Source organism: Ixodes scapularis, unplaced genomic scaffold (genome assembly GCF_016920785.2).
Source record: "Ixodes scapularis isolate PalLabHiFi unplaced genomic scaffold, ASM1692078v2 PGA_scaffold0__279_contigs__length_252992795, whole genome shotgun sequence".
Lineage (NCBI taxonomy): Eukaryota > Metazoa > Arthropoda > Arachnida > Ixodida > Ixodidae > Ixodes > Ixodes scapularis.
In genome coordinates, this window is record NW_024609835.1 from 40,018,419 (window position 1) to 40,032,925 (window position 14,507).

Below are 14,507 nucleotides of genomic sequence, written 5' to 3' on the forward strand. Positions count from 1 at the left end.
ATGGCTGAATCCTCAATTATTCACCGCGGAGCGATCACAAGATGCATCGGACTCCCACGCCCTGCGTTTCTTCAGCTATCAGCGACCACAGGGGACCATAATCGCGCTCGCTGCATGCAGTATGACATTCCCGCGCTATATGTCAGTGATTTCAGTACTGCCCCTTAATGTTGTACAAATACGAAAAACGCACAACGCTCTCGAGTTTTCAGAACAAGGGAAATCTGTCCAGAAACTGCCGTTTGACCACAGCCGCTTCGTTGTCGCCTGCCGCTTCACCAGAAAATACATAGAAAAAAATACTCCAGTCGAGTTTTCTGAGTTCTTCGATATACACAAGCAATGCTGTTGCGTTGATGTAGGGTCTCGCGCTGGTCCTGCCCGTTCGCCGCCGGCTACCGGAGCCGATGGTCACCGCCACCAGGCTGAATACCACTGAATGCAGCGACTCTGAAATCTCCCGTTTCACATGGCAAATAAGAAAAAAAAAAAAGGAAGATCCATTGGCGATTCCTTTAGGAATGTGTTAGCGATGACCCTTGGCAAAAGCCACATACGTCCCCCATAGCGCTGACCTCTTGACTCAGTTTTGGCTTCTTCTTTCGTCTCTTCAAGTTTTTCGACCTCTTTCTGGCTTCGTTACGGGGTTAGCGTTAGCGTTTCCCAAAGGGGGACCCGTGTGGCGTTTCCAACTTTCATGCTAAGGCATTCTATAAGAGCCCACCAATGGATCTTCACCTAATTTTTTTGCCGCCTACTTGAACCAGCGCTAGTAACTGGTTCACACCCCTTTTTCTAGCACAAACCAAGGCATAGGCGCTCCGCACACTTGCAAGTTCAGACTCACCCAACATCCGCGCGCGCATTGGCGTCCGCCCCGTGAAGTTGCCTCCCTTTCGCCTTTGTCCTTCACTACCCTTCTACTCTCTATGCGGCGCGCTTACTTTTCCCATTGTTTTGTCCACAAACGGACGCCATCAGCTTTTGCCTGTCATGTAGGTACAAAACAAAATCACTTAGCAGGCCGTTTTTAGAGAACCGGGAGTAGGAACCCAGCAGCCGTGGTTAAGAGCTCAGACCCTTGCTCTGGCACATTACACAGGGCACTCGCTTCATGCACAGGCTCACTTCGCTCGTATTAACATATATACTTTAGCATATTATCCTGAATGCACAACAGTCGATACTGTAACAGCGCGCGTTTGCTCAATATGGCGAAGAGTTTGGCCAGTGCCTATATGCGAAGCGAAGCTGACACACCTTGAATCGCTGGCCATCCTGAGTGGTTACGGCGACGTGGTCCGTCTCCTGCGCGACGGCCAAGACAGGCGATCTTAACTTCACTCAGTCTGCCAACAAAACAGCCAGAGACCCCAATCATGAAACAAGCGGACGAATATTAACATCGCCCATCCGCCGCGTCAGCCGGAAGTATGTTTCCAGCCCTAAACGTCATCTATTTTTAAGCATGGAATGTTTTTAACTGAACACTCTAATCCCAGGAATTAATCCGTCCATCCGTCTGCCGTGCATTTCCCCGCTAAATTTAGAAAAGAAATTGACGACAGGTAACGAGCGGTATACCGTGATGTCACAAGAGGGGGTGTCGCGTCACAGCATGATGTCAGGTCACGTGGAGTCAATTTGCCAGTTGAATTCATCGGGGAAGTCAATAGAAAATATGTCCGTAGTCACTCGCGAAAACAACTATTGAATGCCTTCTAAAGACTGGAGGTCAATTGTCGGCAAGTCCTTGCCGGCGGAACCGGCAACCATACGCGTCGGCGGAGCATCACGTGGCCCCCTCCATTGAACACAAAACGCCGGTAACAAGAGTTTTCGTTTGTACGCTGAGTGCGTCAAAATGAAATTGGAGTCTTTGAGATGTGCCGATATAAACAAGTGGCTCCACAGTATTTTTTTTTTAAATATAGACATTACCACAGCCCTCGCACCTTACAGAGTGGGATCGGTAGCCGAGTACGCTGGCGCACACCAGCTTGGAGCACACCCCAGGCAAGCAGTCGTACTGTACTGGCTAAATTTCTCGTCTGCACCTGAGACAGCAGACGCCCACTGAAGCTCACGAACTTCCAGTTTTATAAAAACACACTCAACATTATTATTATTACAGCTTACAAGATCTTAAATTATAAAATTAATGAGAGGGCAGAATATTGAATACGTGTGGTGCCGCCCACACCCACGTCGCATTTTAATTGGTACAGTTTTTTGTGTTCTTCTTCGCAGAACTGTTGCCGTCTATCAAGGCTCCCAAAAAGTCTTTCCAGCATAGTTTTTTTTTTTTTTTTATTATATGTTTTCTTTTCTTTTCCCGGGCAACTCAGTCTTCTCATTGCGGTCACCCCTCTTTTGATGTAATGTATGTTCAAGCGTCCCCCCCCCCCCCCCCCCTCCCCAAGCTGCATCACTCTACCAATATACTTTTTTTTACGGTAGGACACGCCGTGTCCCAGTGCACACTGACCTTCCGCAAGCTGACAGAAACTTTGAAAAAAAAATGGCCTCCTTTTCCCTTAATTATTTTACCTGCTCGTTGACTCTAACCATATCCATTATTTTTTTTTTTCTTCGTTGTTTTTGCTGTCTTTCTCGGAGCACCAAAGGGTGTTTGACTCGATGGCTTCATTTGCAGATTAGCGGCTCGATCCTGCCATCCGCGAGCTTGGTTTCATTTGGTTCCCTTTCCCGATACGGATGTGACGATACCGAATACAGTCCGACAGACTAGCCGCCCGACCTGTTCTAGTTCGGGCAAATTGCCGGCATGCACCTGAAAGCGCCACCCGTACGGCGCCCACTCGCCAGCCTTTGACCACGCGAACGCCCTCGCCGAAAAAAATGACATATTTTGCCGGGAAATGACCACCCGAATTAGACATAAACAAGCTTAAACGATTGTTAAATATTGCGTTCCATGGATTATAAATAGCAGTTAATAGTAAAGGTCGCGAGCCATTCATGATAAAGCCGGAGTCTAGGTAACCTAAATGTACAAATGTGCAGAAACACTGTTTAGATTTTCTCGCTACAACATACCAAATGCGCTATCAAACGTATACAGTCTCGGACGCAAGAAGCTGGATGGAACATGCCAACATCACCGCTCTAGTTTTCGCGTGCAGCTGTTTTCCCAACACCACGTAAAATTGTTTTTGTCCCTCCCTTAGATGCAGATCTGTTCGTTCACTCGCCTTTTGTTTTCGCTCTTATTTTTGCTGAAAATAAATTTATTACATTCGTGAGGCCAAGCATTACAATTCTATATACCCTTTGTTTGCAGCAATCGTTCGATTTTTTCGCTATATGAGGGTGGGGGGGGGGGGGGGGGATATCTTAAGTAATTGTCCGAGCTCGTCAAAAGGTCGTGACGATTTCGTGTGCTTCAGAAGCGTTAAATTAATCTTCGCTCTACAAACCTCCCAAGCTTTCCGCCAACCTCAAGCTGACTTGCATCATGCCTCCTTTGAGTTTTCGTTCCTGAAATTAAAAGAAACAAAAATACGCCGCAATGCATGTAAACCTTAGAAACATTTAGTAGATCATTGAATTGTGTATTCCATGACGTGCTACAAGAACAAAACAGTAACATTTTCCTTTATACAGAAAAACCTACAATAGCGTTTCCCATAAAAGAATAGTGTTTTTAATGTGATTTGAGCCCAGTACCTTGCGAATAAAGTATATCAATTGTCGCTAGAAAAAAAAAGTGTTTCAATATACCCCTTAGAAGTGCTACTTTCCCTGAAGGTATCCGCGAGCATTTTAGTGTGTCTTCATGTTCCATGCATCGCCCGCGCGATTTTTTGTGTTCTGTCCTCCCCGGAGCATTAAAAAGGAAAGTTCTAAAAACGTCACATGGTCTCTCAACCACCGACATCACTGTAGCCGGTAGGTGACGAAACAAAAATAAAAATCAAAGACCTTTACAAATCTCTGTGACGTGAAATTATAGTGCAGCTCTTGAGGAGGAAGGTGGGAGGGCACGACGAGGAGAGTATGCCTTCCTCCTCCTTCTGCGTATCGTATCCTCCTCCTCTCCTCCGCCCGCTGAATTTGTTCATGGGTGAGGTGTCACGAAGTCATGTGACGTCATTTACCCCACTAAACTTAGCGGGGAAACTGAATTGGTGTTGAGGTCGAGTGACGTCAATTCACCCACTAAATTTAGCGGGAAAATTAACATCACGTGACCTCCACCAATTCAATTTTCCCGATAAACTTAGCGGGGAACCTGTGACATCCCATAGTGCAACGCGCGTGGTTACGCCAACGGCGACGCCGCTCAACCCAGAAACGGGCGCCTAAGAGCTGCGTTCTAAAATTTAACGATGTTTACAAATCTCTGTAATGCGAAATTAGAGCGCAGCTCTTGAGGACGAGGAGAGAAGGGTATGCCCCTCCTCCCCTCCTCCACTACTCCGATCGTCCTCCTCTTCCATTCCTCCTCCTCCTCCTCCGTACATTCCCCTCCTCCTCCTCAGCACGTGACTTCAATTTTCCCGCTAAATCTAGCAGAGAAACTGAATTTGTTCATAGGTGTTCCCTGCTAAACTTAGCGGGGAAACTGAATTGGTGTTGAAGTAAGGTGACGTCAATTTTCTTGCTAAATCTAGCGAAGAAACTGAATTGGTTTATAACACAGGTGACACAAAGTCATGTGACTTCATTTTCCCCGCTAAATCTAGCGGAGAAACTGAATTGGGGTTAAGATGACGTGACGTCAATTTCCCCGCTAAATTTAGCGAGGAATTAAATTTCTGTTGAGGTCACGTGACGTTAATTTTCCCGCTAAGTCTAGTGGAGAAACTGACTTTGTTCATAGGTGACGTGACACCAAGTCATGTGACGTCATTTACCCCCTAAATTTAGCGGGGATACTAAATTGGTGTTAAGGTAACGCGACGTCATTTTTCCCGCTAAATCTAGCGGAGGAACTGAATTTGTTCGTAGGTGACGTCACACCAAGTCATGTAACATCATTTACCCCGCTATATTGAGAGTGGAAACTGAATTGGTGTTAAGGTCACGTGACGTCGATTTTCCCGCTAAATTTAGTGGGGAATTGAATTGCTGGTGAGGTCACGTGACGTCAGTTTTCCCGCTAAATCTAGCGGAGAAACTAAATTTCTTCATAGGTGACGTGACACTAAATCATGTCACGTCATTTTCTCCGCTAAATTTAGCGGGGAATTGAAATAGGTTTTGGTTCACGTGACGTCAATTTCCCCGATAAATTTAGCGCGGTTACGCCGACGGCGACGCCGACGTCGCGAAACCCGGAAACGGGCGCTGAAGAGCTGCGCTCTAAAATATAAATAATTGAAAGGTGAAATAATTTCGAGGTTATAGTTTCCAATTTTTCGTTCGAACGCTTTGGTGACGTGGCTAGAACCAAATACCATGTAAGCCAATACTGGGAACTACCGCGTAGCGCGGACGAAAAGTGATCGCAGCGCCACTGGCGAGCTCGGAGTCTCCTCTAGCAGACGAATCATGCACGACGCATCGGTTTTGCCTATCTCCCTGCGAGGTGACCAAGGGGAAAAAATTGGCACGGGTATTCGCTACTTTCAATGTTAAAAGTAGGTGCCACCTCATGTGTGAACGACATTTTCTTCGCGTGGGAACGATGCTAAAGCTTTCAGGTTTCAATATTAAAAAACTCCGTCACAACTTATGTAAGCCAGGCAAAACACGAACAAAACACAAATGTACATTCGCGCTGGTTTTTTTGTTTTCGTTCTTTTAAGGGCAATGTACAATCATTCCAGAACATAGCTGCATTTCCACTTTACTGTTGTTATCAATCGATTCGTTTTGTTGTTGCAATTCCTTAGTTCTCATGAATGTCTTGCTTATAGCCGTTTTGTCCAATAGGCGAGCTGGCTAATCCCGTTAAGATCGTCTCCAGATGAAGAAGCAAAAGGCAATTTCGAACCATGTACGTTACTGCGATCTCAGTATGCCTTGGAAGAAGTCGATTAGTCGATTATGCACATGCAAATGTGCGCCTGTTACACAAATCAATAAAAGCGGAGTTACAAGAAAAAAAAAAAGCAGACTTCTTGCGCGTGCAAAAGAAAAAAAGAGAAGAGCGTCGTTGTGCAAACAAAGTGAGTGAGAAAACGCATTTATTAAAAGAATGGGATACATCACGATTAGGTGATTTCGGTCACGGTATATAGACCTTTCCAAGAAAGAGCGTGTGGCCGGTGCCATCTTCAGTGTTCGTGCGTATGGCGAGTGCTTTCCTCGCTTTCCGAAGCGACGAACACGCACATGCTGGGCTGTGAAGATCGCACGCTGGACTGTGATTTTGTAAACATTGGAAATGTCTATACGGTGCACAAATTCCGATCGTTAGAGCCGGGGCAACTATAGTCTTCGCCTTCTTCTGCGTTAAAGGCCGACACCGTTGAACCGTCTCGCAACTCCTTCCAATTTTCAGTCTACTTTCCGTTTATGTTTGAGGCGACGCTACGCCGCTGCGTTCTTTCTTCCTCCTGCTTTTATGTTGTTGTTTTGCTTGTTTTTTTTCTGATTTTTCCCCTCTTGTTTATTTCACGTTCGGACAATCGCTTATCTTGCTTTCCCTTGTTTGGCTTATAGTTTTTACTCTCTTTCCTACGCTTCGGCGCTTACTACGGCCGGTTCGCCTGCTAAGCTGTGCCCGGACATTTTGAGTGCCGTCTGCAACTTTGTTGTTGTTGCTTTGTTCCACTGTCGTCTGCGATAACCTCTTATTTTCGCCTTTGAGTAAGTTTCTAATCCGAAATCTTCGTATCTGCTTTTCAGAATGTATTAAATACATTAAAAAGTGTAAGCTCGTTATACATTTCTCTTCGAATTCTATTTGTGTGCGCTGGCATGTGTGCTATGGATCATCGATTGTTGATCAACCGGCCGCCTTCGGGCCTACACCAGCGCATAGTTGGAGATGGCAGGCACGCCATGTAGTGCCTACCACTGCAAAAACAGGTTTTTGCGATGAGGTGGAAAATACTTCTTCCGCTTCCCGAAGACCGAAGAAACGTGAGTAATTACGTTGCTGCCGCATTCAAATTAGACTGGAAAAGCTATTCAAGTCTGGCTTCAAAATCGCCACTGACGCCTCACGAGACGATTATAACAACTCCATGGAGACCGCGAAGAACTTCACGGACGACAGGCCAGATGTTGTTGTGTGTATGTTTATACAGTTCGTCTGCCTCAGGGGGCGTCTGGTGTCTCCACTGTAGATGAGCAATTTAGCCAGCGAAGTACAACCGCTAGCCTAAGGTCTTTAACGTGCACCACGCAGTAGTGATACGCGACCGCACGCCGGTACAATGCTCATCCAGATCGAAACGGGCAGAGGTGGGGATTGAGCCCAGGATCCCTGGGTTCTGCAGCGCAAGCTTTCGCTCCACGTGCTCCGAGCTGGTGAGCGCTATAGACCACTCGGTCACCGATCCCCCCAACAGACCAGATGCAAAACTGAACACCCAGTCCTACGTAGCCGGGTGGGCAGCCAGTCAGATCTGTCATAATGCTTGCTAAGTCCAATGGCAACAATAAAAATGGAACACCTCGAAAGACATTCTGCTGAAGAACAAGAAATATTCATATGCGAAAATGACACCACCTTCTGACCTAGCTCGTCACCTACCCGGTAACATCAGCCGTGCCTTCGAAAAACAGATCTCACTGATGCATTCCACCAGACAAGAGTTCAGCTGAAGGCTGACTTGAGGCCGCTGATCGACACTCGAAACAAAGGCACGGCGTGCAACGATTGCCTGGACACGTACGTCAACAAGTATACTTGTATGTACTTTTTAACTCCTCCGTCAAGCGAGCAAGAAAAATCACGCCAAAGTCACTGAGAGAAGAAATGCAAACTTAAAACAATACACTGCTGGCACGTTGCAGATTGCAGCGTGGGACTCGTGAGGCATGGCTCGCGTGTAGCGTGGGGCATGTGTCAGCTGAACTGGCTGGACTTCGTTATTCCTAGTTATTCCTTTCCCCTGTTTGAAGTTCCTACCACTGATCTCTACTATAGGGGGCTGGATGGCGCTCAGCTGCTCTCCGAGCCTGGCTCAAGTGAAGCCACCGGAAGTTCGATTCTTATCCCGGAAGTCGGGCGTGCGCTGGGCTTCCTAGTGCATTGAGTCGATATTTTGGACCATGCTCTTTTGTGTCTTTGATTGGGTTTTAATACTCCCATTCTGGATCAAATTCCGAAAATGAGGCATTCGAACTTGAGACATATTCACAACTTTATCAACTAGAATCTCAAAATGTTTACATTGAATGGCTTCCCATGATACTTCTCGGGTCCGCATGCGCTCTTACTGCGCAAACAGCAGGCTCTCTTGAGGGAACAAGTGAAAATCCAGCGCCCTCGACGCTTTTCGAACCAGCACTCGGAAGGGTTACAAAGCCTGCCAAGCGCTCACTTCCGGGACAAGCCGCTCACCTCCGGTGGCTTCATACTTGTTTGCTCAATGCAGAGCCGTGTATTGGGAGAGTTTGGCCAATAGGCGGAGCAAAGGCCGCCGCCAGCGCCGAATATTCCCCCCACGTTTAGAACGTAAACTAAATTTGTGACACAGCGTCGACCAATCAGGAGACCGCGACGTCACAATATTGCAAACGACGTTTAAAGCGTGAAATAGAAGCGTTCAATCTCGGCCTCTCTGCTCCATCTCACAAATGTCGGCAGTAAAGACAAAAGTACAGGCGCGTGAACCTAGCTCAGCAAAACGCTTTTGTTTGTACGAGAACTCGTTCATAGGAGCCACTTTCCAAAGCCACACGCTCGTGCCCATACCTTTCTCTGTACTGCTGATGTTGGCTTGTTAGAACAGCGTCCTGTGACTGGCGGAAAGAAAACAGTGCAAAGGGTGGGGCGCGCGAGCGTCTGGAGACGCAGAGTCCCGCTCGGCTCGTGCGCTGGCTTTGGCAGTGCTTTCTTTCACCGTCTCAGATGAGACGCTGTTTCTAGCAAGTTGGCCCTGGTTTGGAGCGCACGTTCGTTTGTTCTACACTTGAATACTGGCGTGACGAACACCTCGCACGCACAAAGTTTTCAGTCACTGAGAGTCACACCTTTTCACTCTAGCGACGCTAAAACGGCTTGAATTAGTCGTGTCACAAATTTAGAGCTCACGACCACCGCTAGGGGCTGTTTCGCGGCCTGTGGTTGGCCCCGAGACGCTCGCCTATTCAAACCAATGTATGGCCAAACTCTCTCGATAAACGGCTCTGGCTCAATGCACCATCCAGCCCCCTCTAGTGGAGATCAGTGGTTCCTACCAACAGCGCGAAAGCAAATAAACAGACGTGTGACAAGCAGCTGCAAAAAAAAAAAAAGTGATGCTCTTTTTTTTTTTTATTCTGCTGCTTTCCATTGTTCTTTTTTTTTTCTTTTTTCCCTAAGCGCCGCAACGATCTTCGTTGCTGAATTGGACCACTTTGCTAGGTGATTTGTATCTTAGTATCCCCTGCTAACTTCTTTGTTTTATTCGCCGTTGTTCGCGACTGTTCCCCATTTTTTTTTTTTTTTTTTTTCGTGTGGGATGACTTTCCTGCAATGTGCGGAAAATGTTTGCACGCTCGTTACTTGTTTGTTTTTGTGATGCTCCAGCGGGTGGTGCGCTTGCTCTTGTATCATAACATATTGTTTGCGCACGTTTTAATTATCGCCTATTCAAGTAAGAAATTGTGACAACGAAGTTTGTAACGGATAAACAGCAACCCCTTACGACGTAGTTCAAGTACCTAAGCGCCTTTTTCGCGCTTCGGAGATGCGCTTCAAATGCGTGTGATCCCCTGAGTGACGTTTGAGACCGCGAAATAAACTACTCCATCTGTGCTTCTGCGCGCGTTGTTATTTGAATGTCGTTGCAGTTGCGATCAGTCGATTCCGCTTTACAATCGGACTGACCGTAATGAATTGTTTCAGCTGTTGGGGTGACGAAACGGGGCTTGCAAAGCTCGAGGACGTCGCGGAGCCTATACCTTTCCATTGCGTCGTCTGCTTCTGTAGATTGAAAAGGTTTACTCCGACTTAACATAACAAATTAATAACAAAAGGTACAGACGTTTCGCCACCTATGCAGGTGGCGAAACGTGTGATAAGTGTGATAATAACGTGTGTGTGATAAGTAGACTGGTCGACCTCACCTCATTTGTGTCAGTGTATACTGAAGATGCCACCTGCAGAGGTGGCAAAACGTCTGTACCTTTTGTTATTAATTTGTTATGTTAAGTCGGAGTAAACCTTTTCAATCATGAATTCACCCGGCTTTTGGAACATTTTTGCTTCTGTAGACTCCAAGTCCGCTAGAGGCGTCACTGTCGCGTTCGCCGCCGCCGCTCCCATGGGTTTTCGGAGGAGTTTCCAGTATTGGCGAAGCTATATCGCATTTGCTAGAACTGCGTGTCGTCAAGTCTTTCGAACGCACATTTCAATTAGTCCGGAGTGGTGCTATTAAGCCAATCCCAGGCTCCGAAAAAAGCACGTGACTAGGCGCGTCGCTGCGATTCTCCTGAAGGTCAAGTGACGCTCACAAGGCATGGGATTGGATCCGATGGCTCGTGTCATCCTTTGTGTCCCTCCGTACGATGCGACGGAGCACAGAGGATTCCCCAATTTCCATGTCACGTCGACGCTACTATTATGTTTATTCGTTACCTCTGTGTAGGTGAACAGGCTGGATGGTGGTTGTGAGTATAGTTTCTGAACGTTAATATTCTAGCTAATATACGGACATGTCGGAGTTGTCTTAGACCATATTCTTTCCATAATAACTCTAATATCTTGCCTGGCCACCGTTCTTTACGAGGAAGAGCCTCTTGACCCCACCGCACTGCTTCACGTACCACAGGAACCAGAGCAAGGATGATTCGTAGGCCTCTGAAGCCACGCTGATAGCAATGAAGAACTGGGCAAACACTTTGCCGGCACTGAAAAAAACGCAATACAAAAAGGCACGAAGTTATACAATCACTGTAACAAAACGTGGCTAGAACAGGCGAGCTTAGAGGAAGCGTCACTCAGTATGACGTCAGCTAAATAGTTTCCTAAATAATTTCTAACAAAGGAGATGAAGGCGGATCTCGCATTGCAGATTGTTTGAGGCGAAATTGACACGGAGATGGGGAATTTAATGGCTAATTTTGTATGCCCTAATATTTTTAGGCATTTGATCAATCAAAAGGTACCTCATCTCGTTTGGCCAGTTGAACGTCTGCTAGGTCTTTCATAAAACATATCTGCAGCCACACAAAATATGGGTAAAGCCGCATGTTCCACTGCAAGCCTTTCTTTTCGCTTTAGGACTCTGTAAAGTATTTTATTATTATTATTATTATTCTATTCACTAAAGCCTTCCGGGCAGCTTCTTTTTTCTGGACAATTATTCATCATAAAACCTACGATACTATCCCATAATCATGTATTGTTTCCTGTGTACATGCACGGAAAAATTAGGTGAATCTACCCGTTACGTTTTCTTCAGTGTCGGCCTGTCTTGTATCAGTATTCCTGCAGCCCCCACATTACCCAAACATGTTCATTCTCAGCGCTGGTCAGCTAAAACTACAACTGACTCGCGCTGCATAAATATGGGATTGTCTTAAACCCGTACTTTCTTATAATTTTACCTTTATATATATATATATATATATATATATATATCTTAGCAACAATTAGTCAATCAAATAGGCATTGATGTCTGATCATCAGCAGATCTTCACAAACTGTGAAGTTCAAGAAAACGTCAAACCCTTAAGGCTCGTTCACACAATTGCGTCGACTGCATTGCGCTGCGTTTCGTCGTGCAGCACAGCCCCTCCCCATTGACTCGCCGTAAAGCGCGAAACACATGTACGACGAAACCGTCCGATCCGACGTCCGACCGCGCAATACGACGGTCGGAGGCGAGGGTTTTCAACGCTCTCCGATGCTACGAAAACCCTCTCCCCCCAAAGTCATTCCGGCAGTCCGCACGTCGGATCGGAAGGTTTCGTCGTACATGTGTTTCGCGCTTAAGGGTGGCCGTACCAACAGCTCGGCGCAACCAGGCTTAACCAGACGCACGTGGTCGCAGCCGCACTCCAACGCAATTGCGTGACCGAGCGTTAATACTCGAAAAAAGAAAGTATGTAGGTTCACTTCCCTGCAGAACATGGAGACAGCCAATCACTGCAGGGAAGAGAAGAATTACAGCGAATAACGTTGCGTAAGTGAAACGTAACGCTAATTGTTCCTCAGAACATCGCATCGTTCAGATATAATCGTACGCTGGGCTTCGCTTTAAGTTGGATATTAGGGGCGAAGCTCCTTAGAGTCTAGCCTTGTCCATCCATCCGTCCGTCCGGTCGGCCGGCGTCCGTGCTCACATAAAAGAAAAAAAGTTTGCGACGGGATTCGAACTTGTGCGGGGAGACCCCAATGGATTTCTAGTCCATCGCCTTAACCACTCGGCCACGACTGCGGGACGGGGGCTCTGAGCTGTGGTAGTAACTCAAGAGCTAAGGTTTCTGTCATGGATGAAACGTTGCATGTAGCCGCTCAACGTCTATACAGGAGAGGTCGCTGCGGTCAAATGCGTGTATAATCGCGTTAAACTTTGCATGCATTGGCTCAACGTTTTGTAGACGAGAGGGCGCTGCGGTCAAATGCTCAAATGCGTATATAACCACGTTCCATACCACACATTTTCTTTCTGACATGGACCGTTGACTTAAGCGGTGGAGATGCGTTCCCACGGCTTCTAGCAGATCCAAGCTGATCCGCCAGAAGAACCACTGGCTCTGCATTTCATCGACTTTAAAGCAGTATAATAATGAAGTCGAAACGCAACTCGGAACTCAGCACTACCTGTGAGCAATAAAAAAAAATCAGCACTGTCAGCACTACCTATCAACAATAAAATCAGTATCATCAGTACCACCAGAGCTTCGCCCCAGTCAACATTATTCACCACGTGGAGATGCGGTCATTTTTCCTATGCTCGCTATGATTGCTGTTTCCGCAAAAATGAACTGATAGACTTTCTTTAAAAGTGTACAATGCCGAAGCTCATTGAATTGTTAAGGGGAACACACCTGAGAATGGAAGCTCTTCGTACGTTCAAACTCCAAATGAAGCTCACCTAGTCCAGCAGGTTTTGTTAATGAAGTCTTGGAACGTCATTCGGTCCCACTCTTCAGCGTGAGGCGCGTCCCACGGAGCATCGGCAGGAATCTGAGGATAATAAGACAGATAAGCTTTAGTGGCGTGAAACGGGTTGTCGCTACTTTTCCCCACCTCAAACCTAATACTAGGTATAGTCACTGACAGCCTGAGAAGCGCAGGGCGTGGCCAAATATGTTCAGGCTTCTTGCCTCGTGATTGGTCCTTTGGTGTTCTTATCGATTGATGACGCAATCTTATTGGCCGCGGGGCAATAGTAAGAAGCTAGCAACTCGCCACACTCTCCGTTTCTTAAGCTCTCAGTGACTATAGTTCTCTATAGTCAAGATGTTCGTTGTAAGTCGTTACAAACGCTATTCACGGAAATGCTCGCCCCCCCCCCCCCCCCCCCCCCTCCGTCACTACTGTTAGTATGGTGGGCGCCTTCCGATAAAACTACTATCGTTTATTAGTAATGTTTAGCAACCAACCGAAAAGGGACGAATACTCTCGTATTTAATCCTATCCCCTATGTGGTTAACTGAAGGCTCATTTTCGAGATGTGCGTACATGCTTTTTGTGCAATGATGTTTTCGTTGTTTCAGCGCCTCGGAGTTCGGCCTCACACATCCGTCTTGCTAGTTTGGAAAAGCGAAAGGTGCCCAAGCGTCAGGCCTATCAAGCGTAAGCTAGCACTACCTGAGCGTGAGCTTCAGACTTCCAATATAGCCGCTGATTAGCAACTAAATTACTGTGGTCCATCCACACTCACTTACGATCCGCTTTGCTGTACGAGACAGGCTCGTAACCAGGGAAGGGTTCATGGGGCCCGTCCTCCCCCCCCCCCCCCCCCCCCCCGATACATTTTGCTGCGACTTCCTCTCCCCCCTCCCCCCCTTGCAGCATTCTGTCACGGGCCCCAAGCAGTCCACCGCCAGCAAAAGGATGGCATGGAGATTTTTACCATGAGCTCAACAGGGTGACACCGCACGGACCGTATCCAAAATTCCTTGTGACATTGAAGATCGAAGGCAAATCACTAAAATTTGAAGTGGATGCTGGTGCCTCTTGCGCCCTGATCAGCGAGGAAACGTACCAAAAGGTGTGGCCCTGCAACCCTCCTCAGCTCCACGAGGACAACCTGCAGTTGCGCACCTGGACTGGAGAAGGCCTGCAACTTCTGGATTCAGCGCAAGTGTCCGTTCGCTCCAAGACCAACGACTTCTTGCTGCCACTACTCGTCATGAAAGGGACTGGATGCAACCTTCTTTATATATATTGGTTTCAAGTGCTTCGGATTCGCGTCTGTGGCATAAAC

The 14,507-nt window shown here is 47.0% G+C and overlaps 1 pseudogene; it reads right to left on the bottom strand.

Moving 5' to 3' along the window:
• LOC8038702 overlaps positions 1 to 14,507 on the bottom strand; it is a 66,028-nt pseudogene that overhangs the window by 27,750 nt on the left and 23,771 nt on the right.